General features: G+C 34.1%; 1 long non-coding RNA gene across 2 annotated transcripts; it reads left to right on the top strand.

Moving 5' to 3' along the window:
• Nucleotides 1–4,475: 4,475 nt before the first annotated feature.
• On the top strand, nt 4,476–6,276 carry LOC128920352 (uncharacterized). 2 transcript variants are annotated; one of them, XR_008470415.1, is made up of 4 exons: nt 4,476–4,596; nt 4,651–4,851; nt 4,962–5,363; nt 5,445–6,276. It is a non-coding gene; the product is annotated as an uncharacterized LOC128920352 (long non-coding RNA). The 2 variants fall into 2 exon arrangements; XR_008470416.1 differs by having other exon boundaries at nt 4,478–4,596; nt 4,666–4,851.
• Nucleotides 6,277–9,574: the final 3,298 nt, after the last annotated feature.

The following is a 9,574-nucleotide window of genomic DNA, read 5'->3' as shown; positions in this document are numbered from 1 at the left end:
CAATGAAGCGTTAATTTCAATTGAGGATATGTGCTTGATGATGTCAAACAAGCAATTATGTCAATTAGGGATGGCCGCGCCCTGTCGCCCAATGCACGATGCTTTTGATCAAGAGATACAACGTGAAAAATTGTATGATCTAAATACATTGAAAGAATCAATTCAAATAAATCTTCCACTATTGAACGAAAAACAAAAGTATGTATTTAATACTCTTATGAGAGTAATACGTGATGGAACCGGAGGGATTTACTTCTTGGACGCTCCTGGTGGTACAGGAAAAACGTTTTTGATTAGTTTGATATTGGCAACAATTCGCTCAAAAAATGAAATTGCTCTTGGTCTGGCGTCGTCAGGTATTGCAGCAACTTTGCTTGAAGGCGGTCGAACAGCCCATTCAGCTCTAAAATTGCCATTGAATATGCAAAGCAACGAAACGCTAACCTGCAATATTTCAAAAAATTCTGCAATGGCAAATAAGGTGAAATAAAGACATATAAATCAGTTGATACGGCAACTAATGAAGATGATCTGGTGGATAGCTGAATTTTTAAATGGCTCGATTTGCATGGATTGCCGCCTCACAATCTTCAATTAAAAGTTGAATCTGTAGTTATAATGTTGCGAAATATTAACCAACCACGACTTTGTAACGGCACACGATTAGTGATAAAGAAATTATTTAATAACGTAATAGAAGCAATAATATTGAAATGAAAGTATAAAGGAGAGGACGTTTTGATACCTCGCATCCCAATGATTCCAACTGACGTACCATTCGAGTTTAAACGACTACAGTTTCCAGTTCGGCTTGCTTTCGCTATGGCTATAAATCCCAGGGGCAGTCGTTAGGTGTTTGTGGTATTAATTTGGAAAACCCATGTTTCTCGCATGGTCAATTGTATGTTTACGCGACAGATAATCAAACAAAAAATATTGTGTACCATAAAGTACTACAATAATAATAAAACTTAATTTACAACTACCTGATTCGGTGAATTTCGAACCGCCTAAGAGTTGATTTTTTAATTTTTTCAATACAACTAATTATGAAAAAAGTAATTTTGAGCAACATTAGAGGTAATTGACAAAAACTTCCAGGAAAAGTTATACAGCCCGTTAGTACATCTATAGGAAATTTTCCATTTCCGATATCTATGAATTGTTTAGAGAACATTACTCTAAATTGATCATTTTGCAACATGACACGTATATTCTCACATAAATGCAATACCTTCACATATTTCCACAAATTGGATGAATGCATTAATTTCATCAGCTGGCGTTGAACGTGGAACCACCGGCAATGTTTGCCGAAAATCTCTGATAATAAAATCAATGCACCACCAAATTTGTTTCGGTTGTTCCGTAGATCTTTTAAGATAGATATGTAGATCTTCTATATAAAGCCTATAAAATATTTTTAAGCGCTCGCGCAAACGAGTTTCATACGCTGCATAATCAATGGCAATTTTAGAGATGAATGGGATGTTCGACCGCCTTCTTTGCTAAATTGATACAATATATTGAGTTTTCACTTATTAACTACTTTGTACAGTAGTGGACATCTTTTAGCCAATATGATAATGACGATGATAACTCTGTTGTATTTAATGTAGACACGAATATTGTATTAATTTTAAATAGTTAGCAATTGTAATTTACGAAGTTAATAACATTAAATGTTACATATCATCAACAACTTTGTAATTTACTCATTTGTTACTTACTTTAATATAAGATTAAAAATAAAAATAAAAAATAAACAGTTTATGTGCATTTGCGATTAAAAAAATTTACAAATACTTATATCAATAAATTTCAAATTTACCGACTTTAACGTTTTAATTTTTATGTGTAAGAGTCTTTCACTATATTGAAAAAATAAAGAATTAATTTAAAGTATACTTTAGCCATAAAAACGTGTGGCCGGGTCCGCTAGTAGTATATACATATGTAAGGTTCGATATTATCGACTCACCCATCTGCCTCCAGTATCATTATCCTTGTTCTGCTTCCATTTTTGGTTTTGCATGTTTGTGTTTGCATGTACACACCACATCTACGTTGCAGCTCGATTTGCCTTCCAAGAACCATTTTCTGCAATTATATTCCTTTAAAATACTCTGCAGCAACCACTCAAACATAGTATCGATCTATAACAATCGATCTACAAATATAAAATAATATCAGTAAAATTAAATTATTAATACACACTTACATCCACTCAATTCAAATTTTGGTATTGTGTATGTGTTGGTAAAAACTGAAAAAATTTGCATGTATAGTGGTGTATGAATTAGCTCCGTCTTGTAGGGAAATGTCATTTTGAAGCCATCGTTTTGAACATTTTGAAGACGTCAGCTACATATCAAATATCATTGTTGCCGTTCTTAAATCTTTCACTTCAATAAAATTACTTATTTAGTTTAAAGTGAAATTATTTATGCAAAAAATGTAAAAATAGGTCGATTTATTTGTTTTAAATAATCGATTGTTAATATAAATGACATATCAAAGCTATTTTATGCTTCTGCTGGCAAAATAACGTCATACTTGTTAGAACTTTGAATAATTTTACATTTCACATATGATTGACAGATGTCGCTCGTCGCTTGTCGTCGTCTATGTGTTCAGAACTTAAAAGCTGAAAATCTTTGCATGTGTAGTGGTGTATGAGTTAGCTAAAAAAGACACGGTACAATAGTCGGAAAATTCAGCCTCCAGCCAAACGGTCTGACTTCGCTGGGGCCCGAAATATGATTGTCTGTAGTACCGGATTCCTGCTCAAGAAATTTCATTAATCTTCTTGGCTTTTCTGCTCTCTGACATTACTAATCGGCATCTCGATATAAGTGAACTATGAAACGGCATATCAAGCTCACTGCGTAGAAAACGAGCAAGTACGATGAGGATTTTCGTTTCGCAGTGAAGAAAGAACAGAGTGCCTATCGTTGCGATCGACTGCACGTAAGGTATAAGGTATATATAAGGATAGATCCTAAGATATAAAAAGGGAAACGAGTTGATTGCCGTGACTGATTGCCGACAACCAACCTAATAAAATCTTTGACTCCATGCATTACCAGTTCCAAATCTGGATCTTTGCTGACATTTTCGTAATTCCTGTGGATCCCAGCCTTCTGTCGAAGTTATTGTCATTAATCGGACATCTATAATGTCTTCTTTGACCTCAGCTCTTGTCAATGTTGTCACCATAAGCATTCATTACGTTGTTATTATTGCAATGTTGGTGTATATTAATGCAATCTAATCTGTTTCTGCGAGTCCTCTGCTTGGAGTCGCTATTGTAGTATTATGTTATATTCTAACAAAAGATTTTATGTTATAGTATATACATACATATGTATTATCGACTCACACATCTGCCTCCAGTGGCATAATCCTTGTTCTGCTCCTATTTTTAATTTGGCATGTTTGTGTTTGCATGTACCCACCAGATGTGCGTTGCAGCTCGCTTTGCCTTCCAAGACCTTTTTCTGCAATTATATTCCTTTGAAATACTCTGCAGCACCCACTCAAACATATATCGATCTGTAAAAAGAAAATTTACTATAAATAGAAAATAATATCAGTAACTAATTATTAATACGCACTCACATCCACTCACTTCAAATTTTCTTTTCAAATGAATGACGGCTATGGCGGTAATTTTTGAACGGTTCATTGTAGTACATGCATCTAGTGCTGAACACATTGAGGAGACGAGTCAAAAACGAGATATATATAGGGTAATATATATCAAGCAGAAAGGAGCTGCACTCAAATTTTTTTACAAAATGGAAATTGGCGTAGCAACGCCCACTTATGTGTAAAATCCATATCTCAGGAAGTACTCGACAGATTTCAATAAAAAAAATTGGATGAAATTGGTTCACACCCACGACAACTTCCAATATAACTCAATTTTGAATTCTATCTTATTCCTTCACTTTACAATGTATTCATAAGGAACCAATGAACATAACGGAATAAGACTTTACACAAATAGTGTATATGATCTGTGATATCACTTGTGAAAAAATTGTCGAAATCGGACTATAACTTTTCAATGCCCCGGATATCGAATATGAAGAATTTTTCAACGAAAATTTCGATAAACCCCTCAGGTATCTTAATTTAATTCAGAGGAAATATTTTTCTTCCAATTGTGTGTCTCTGTACCAGAAATGTTTAAAATCCGGTCATAACTTCCCCTTGCTCTCATATACCTAATTATAGGATTTCAAAAATACGATGGGCGTTTAATATGTGAAATATCTTAGCCAAATTAAATGAGCATATAATCTTACATAAAATGTATGTTGGTGATGAAAATTAGTGAAATCGGTTCAGAAATTACCTCAGCCTATATACTATATATGATGATTTTCGTTTTTCTATTGGACTTTATGTCGAATATATGGATCAAATTGTGTGTTATCTTAATAAAAGTATATCAATAAATTGCGAGAGTATAAAATGTTAGGTTGCACCCGAACTTAGCCTTTCCTTACTTGTTTGTAATTATTTTTATAAAAATTAAATTATTTTTCTTTATATATAGAAGAAGTACGAAGGAAACAGCGCGATAAAGTAAGTACCCCTATTTACATTTTATTTGTTATATGTTTATAATTACAAGTACAGCGATCCCCGCTTAAGTGCCTTTCCCGCTTATGTGACCATATTTTGCGGCACGATGTTTTTCCCTAAATTTACATATAAAACTGCCCGCTGAAGAGCCTCCGCCTAAGTGCCTTTCCCGCTTAATTGACTGTAATACTTAGGCCACAAATACAAAATTGTTTGCAATATTAACGAGGAACGAACCCCAAATATGAAATTCAGGTTAGTAACATTGTATATGGACAATATTTTAAATAAACTAATTAGTGAAATATGTAGTGTATTTAGAAATATATTTATATGTGCAGATCCATATTTTATATTATTTTCAGAACATTTCAATGGCAACCAACCGTGTGGTACAACCGCTAATCAAACAAAAAGCAACATATCGGCGCTACACTCAGCTCAGGTCGATTACCTTAGCAACACTTTTGGTCGAATTAACGAGCGTTTATCCTGCATATTTGTGTGTCTATGTCAAAATATAAATCTATTGAGAGCCCTACTAGTGCTTGCTTGCGGCATTTTGGGGTATATATTGCACAGCTGATACAACGTTCGGTATTATTGGCTACATCCTACAGGGCCAGCCATAAGACCACCTCCATTCCACATGTCGGCCAATGTAACAGCCTCTGGACATAAAAAAGGCTTAATTTATGTAAACAATTTGGTTTCTGGTGCTGCCGCTAATATCGTTGATGGAAACCGCCTATATAGCCAAATTTACAGTACGTGGAAGTGTTTTTGCTTAATTTAGCATATGCCAAAAATATATTTCTTTAATGATAGAAATCATTTTCTACCCACAGGCAATGGAAAACCTGTCGACACTTCACAGAAGATCAATGCTATATGTTGCAAACAATGTCAATACATATGGGACATTCTCTGGAAAAAAAATCCACTTGAAAAAAAGTTCTTTATTTTCTTTGGCAATTATATATCTTATAGTACATGTAAAACCTAAAATAAAACATGTGGTTTTAGGTCTGTGTAACGCGGGGTTGCCAGGTTTTCATTTAAAATTATTACTTACTTGAATCTAGTCTACGTAATAATTTAAAAAAAAAGCAAAAATCAAAATAACAAACAAAAAGGGATTAAATGTCTACTACGTCCACGTCGTTAATCCTGGGTTACGCTAAATTCTGATAATAATAGTGCGTAAATCAATGATTTTTCATCATGTTCTGAGTTGGTTTTTTATTTGTAGCTCATACAAATATTGCTGTCCCAAAATTCCCTTTGGGGGGTATAAAGGTGATGAAATAAGGAACATTTTAAGATATTTTCGAAAAAAATCAAAGGGGGCATAAGTTGTTAAAAATTCCAAAAAAAATTTTTTTTTCATTTTTTGCTATGAAATATTAATTTTAAAAATTTTTACGATATACAGTTTCAAAGTTTGAGAAATTCTGTACCAAAAAGTCACATGGTGGTTTAAAATATGTTCATTAGTTTTAAAGTTATAGCGGTTCGAAAATTTTTTTACAATAAACTTTGGCCCCTTATAATATGGCAACCCCGCGTTACACAGACCTAAAACCATACGTTTTATTTTAGGATTTACATGTACTATAAGATATATAACTGCCAAAGAAAATAAAGAACTTTTTTTCAAGTGCCTTTTTTTTCAGAGAATGCCCCATATATTTAAATTTTGAATAAAATAAGATTTTATGTATTTAAAATAAAATTATCAAGTAAGAATGCATATTTGTAACGTTTAATTAGAACATAAATTGTATAGTTTACTTTAGGAAAATATTAAAATGAATTGTAAATTTTAAATTTTAATAATAAGTTTAAAATGCCTATGTTTTTATGCAATATATGAATGTTTTAGACTGTAAGTTGTCAAAACTTGACCAATAGGGGGCAAATGTACTTGTTACTAATATTGTTACTTCTTTCCGACTCTTCGAACAAAAGTAACATACAAATTAATTTTTGCTAATTTTTAGAGTAATATAGCTGTAATATGTTAGCTGAAAATTACCCGTTTTGCCGGGTTGGTTTCTAAAACAAAATCCTGAAATGTAAAATGAGTTAATAACACATAAATATTTAATATTACCCCAAATTATCTTTTAATCTTATCTTTTAAACCAAATGAACGCTTCGAATTATCAGCTGATTGTGAATTGAGTAAACTATGCATGGTTGCCACTGGAATGGTATGATATGATATGAGAATATTTGCAAGATTACCGTAAAATAATGTAACGGATTTCCAAAAAAAATTGTTTACGCTGAAACTCTACCCTGAGTTCGATCACTGGATTGCCAAATAAAAGACACACTTTAATGTCTATACACTAATCTTTATTTCTAATTCAAATAACTTAACACTTTATTACACGTTATACGAGTTTACAACTTTTTACTTCTAGTTTCTTGCACTTTACTCGGCAACTCTCTAATTAGAACTGTGGGTTGCTGCTAATTCGGTAGCCCTTATATAGTCGATTGTAAGCGATACATCGCCACTCGAACATTCTGGCAACTACGATTATTGATGTCTAGATACATCTGGCAAGTTATCAATTTCAATTGTCAATTCTAGTTTGTTCTGGTGTAATTTTCGTTACACTGCCCTCCAATTAAGTCTGATCGTCCCCATTAGACATACTTCCAGAACCAAATGCTGCAAGCCGTTCTAGTTGAACCACCTTCATTTTATTCCTAGGTCTACCAATTGTTTGTATGCGGTACACTACATTATTTATCCGTTTAACAACCTGGTATGGTCCTTCCCAACTGCATTGAATTTTAGGAGACAGTCCTTTCTCCCGTTGTCGGTTATTAAAAAATACCCAATCTCCTTACACAAATCCTTCGAAGTTCATTGCCTTGTCGTATTTTGCCTTCATTTTATCACTCATGATTTGTGTCCGCTGTCTCACCATAGCATGAATTTCTCTCATTTCGTTTTCTAGGACACTGTTGGCTTCCCTAACATTCTTTCCAACATTTGCGTGATTCTCATGTGCCCTCCACATGGACCGTTATGAATCTGCTTGAGAACATTAGGAATTCTGACTTTGGGAACGATTATAAGAGCTCGGGAACTTTGTCCATCTTCGCTTTCCCACGCTCGATGCAAGCAGCTAGATACCAACTTTAAACTGTTCCACTGTTCCCAATATGCCTTTGCAACTCTGCAGCTATTTCCTCTCTCGTTGGACGTTGGTTCAGCTCCACTCCATGCATTACCAGTTCCAAATCTGGATCTTCTTGCTGACATTTTCGTAATTCCTTTGGATTCCAGCCTTCTGTCGAAGTTATTGACGTTTATCGGATATCTACAATGTCTTTGGCCTCTGCTCTTGAACTATGTCTACATTCTAAATTACAAGGGCGACGGGTCATTGCATCCGCATTCCCATGACTACTGCCTTTGCGATATTCTATAGAGAAAAAACTTTGGAGTCTCTCAATCCACCATGCCAATTGTCCTTCTGGATTCTTGAATTGCAGAAGCCATTTTAATGCTGCATCTATTCTAGGAAATGGATAACTGTCTTTCTTGGTAACATCAATCACCTTTCTGTAGTCCAAACAGAACCTAACGTTGCCATCTTTCTTCTTCACAAGTACTATCAAGTACGCTATCGTTCATTTCACGTTTGGTCTGGCTAACTTCCAACTTCACGTTTGGCTAATGGAGCGCTGTGAGGAGGCGAATTGGTCTTGCATCTCCAGTGTTGATGAAATGTTTCACAATTTTGGTTTGGATTCATCTTTATCAAGTATGGTGGAGTATCTGAGAAGAAGTTGTTAGGCCTTATTTTGATGGTATACCTCCAGTTCCTCGGCCCAAGCCTTAATCTCGTTCGAAATATCGTTTTCCTTTCAAGATCTGTTTCGCAATTTATTACGGCCTCAATCTCCTGACACTGCCCTAATATGACTACTTTGGAGACTGTGATTAGGGACTTACACTCATTAAGGACTCTTACTGGAACTCTTTCGATTTCGATTGTCAATTCTAGTTCGTTCTGGTGCCATTTTCGTTACACTATGATGCTCCGGAAGCAGACAACATTTTCGTTCGCCGATCAATAGTCATCACTTGATGTGACACTTAGTTTATGAATGTCGTTTTTAGGAGTTTTAGAACAAAATAACTTTTGGTAATAGCTTTAATTTGGGTATTTAGTTCCTGATAATCAGAGATATTTGAAATCATAATGGGCGAAGGCCGTTGTTCATACTTCGGTTTATCATTTTTAGCTACGGTGTGGTTTTCACCGTTCGATGATATTGCTTTTTCTTTTGTTATCACTTCTGGTGAAGCTTCATCCTTACGCTTTTTACTAGGCCTGTCTCCAAAGCCAATTCCTCTACATCAGTTTCGTATTTCGATTGGCTATATTTAGACTCAAGTGGGCGATTATTTTGTTCTTTATTTTGATTTGATATGATTTTCAGCTTTTAATTCTTGGCATAATTGTTCTATTTCTTTCAATTTTTGTTTTAATGCATCTATTTCAGAAACTAATATTTTCTGTAGGCTTGGTGGTATTTCCTGAACCCCTCCAGGGGGTGGGGTACGAAACATAATACAGTTATTTTATATGGCCTTATATGTTAAATAAATAAATTATTTTGGATTTCTGACCACAATTTTCAGCAAGGATTTCAATGCTACAACTAATGGCAATTCTGCCTTTGCAATAGTTTTTGTAAATAAATATTTCTGGGTATACTTTTACGAAAATATTTTTACCTTCAATAGTAATAGATAACATAAAGTTTATGGCTTACAATGGTTTGTGTTTTTGATAAGAATATTAGAATAAAATAAAATATGATAAGTGTACTTATTGTATATAGTCTTTTCATAGGTCAGAGATGGTGAGACCGAATTTATTAGCTGCTGTCCGAATTGGATTTTTTTGTAACAGCTGTTTCTCTGCGTCGTGACACTTCACTT

This window comes from Zeugodacus cucurbitae, chromosome 3 (assembly GCF_028554725.1).
Source record: "Zeugodacus cucurbitae isolate PBARC_wt_2022May chromosome 3, idZeuCucr1.2, whole genome shotgun sequence".
Classification (NCBI taxonomy): domain Eukaryota; kingdom Metazoa; phylum Arthropoda; class Insecta; order Diptera; family Tephritidae; genus Zeugodacus; species Zeugodacus cucurbitae.
Note: the sequence above shows the minus strand (reverse complement) of the source record. Positions and strands in the feature narration are given on the sequence as shown.